The sequence below is a fragment of the Schistocerca nitens genome, unplaced genomic scaffold (assembly GCF_023898315.1).
Source record: "Schistocerca nitens isolate TAMUIC-IGC-003100 unplaced genomic scaffold, iqSchNite1.1 HiC_scaffold_459, whole genome shotgun sequence".
Classification (NCBI taxonomy): Eukaryota; Metazoa; Arthropoda; class Insecta; order Orthoptera; family Acrididae; genus Schistocerca; species Schistocerca nitens.
The window spans coordinates 59,653-61,071 of record NW_026045992.1 but is presented as its reverse complement, the minus strand read 5'-3'; positions in this window follow the sequence as shown (position 1 = coordinate 61,071).

Below are 1,419 nucleotides of genomic sequence, written 5' to 3'. Positions count from 1 at the left end.
GTGTTTACTTTGTAACTACATAAGACGAAAACGTAGCTTTTGCGCGAGTTTGTGTAATCCGTTTTTCTTTTCGGTTTGCATTTGCGTCTTTGAGTGCGTTTTTGCCTGGGACTGTAAGGTCGTATCGAGGTGAAATTTTTATGACGTACTGAGGACGGTGGTCGCTTGGCGGTGTCAAAGTTTTAAGATTGTAAGTGAAGGCATCGAGGAGTTACGGACGTTTATGCAGCGTGTTTTGAAACACGATGTGCGCAGACGCGCAGCGCCGCCTGGCCCAGTACGCGTAGTTTGCTTTGATATAGGACCGTTTGGCGACGAAAAAAAATACTAGTTTCCACAGTGGAATGAGTGGAGAGTAACGGAAAGTGTTTACTTTGTAACTACATAAGACGAAAACGTAGCTTTTGCGCGAGTTTGTGTAATCCGTTTTTCTTTTCGGTTTGCATTTGCGTCTTTGAGTGCGTTTTTGCCTGGGACTGTAAGGTCGTATCGAGGTGAAATTTTTATGACGTACTGAGGACGGTGGTCGCTTGGCGGTGTCAAAGTTTTAAGATTGTAAGTGAAGGCATCGAGGAGTTACGGACGTTTATGCAGCGTGTTTTGAAACACGATGTGCGCAGACGCGCAGCGCCGCCTGGCCCAGTACGCGTAGTTTGCTTTGATATAGGACCGTTTGGCGACGAAAAAAAATACTAGTTTCCACAGTGGAATGAGTGGAGAGTAACGGAAAGTGTTTAATATGTAACTACATGTGACGAAAAAGTAGCTTTTGCGCGAGTTTGTGTAATCCGTTTTTCTTTTCGGTTTGCATTTGCGTCTTTGAGTGCGTTTTTGCCTGGGACAGTAAGGTCGTATCGAGGTGAAATTTTTATGACGTACTGAGGACGGTGGTCGCTTGGCGGTGTCAAAGTTTTAAGATTGTAAGTGAAGGCATCGAGGAGTTACGGACGTTTATGCAGCGTGTTTTGAAACACGATGTGCGCAGACGCGCAGCGCCGCCTGGCCCAGTACGCGTAGTTTGCTTTGATATAGGACCGTTTGGCGACGAAAAAAAATACTAGTTTCCACAGTGGAATGAGTGGAGAGTAACGGAAAGTGTTTACTTTGTAACTACATAAGACGAAAACGTAGCTTTTGCGCGAGTTTGTGTAATCCGTTTTTCTTTTCGGTTTGCATTTGCGTCTTTGAGTGCGTTTTTGCCTGGGACTGTAAGGTCGTATCGAGGTGAAATTTTTATGACGTACTGAGGACGGTGGTCGCTTGGCGGTGTCAAAGTTTTAAGATTGTAAGTGAAGGCATCGAGGAGTTACGGACGTTTATGCAGCGTGTTTTGAAACACCAAGTGCGCAGACGCGCCGCGCCGCCTGGCCCAGTACGCGTAGTTTGCTTTGATATAGGACCGTTTGGCGACGAAAAAAA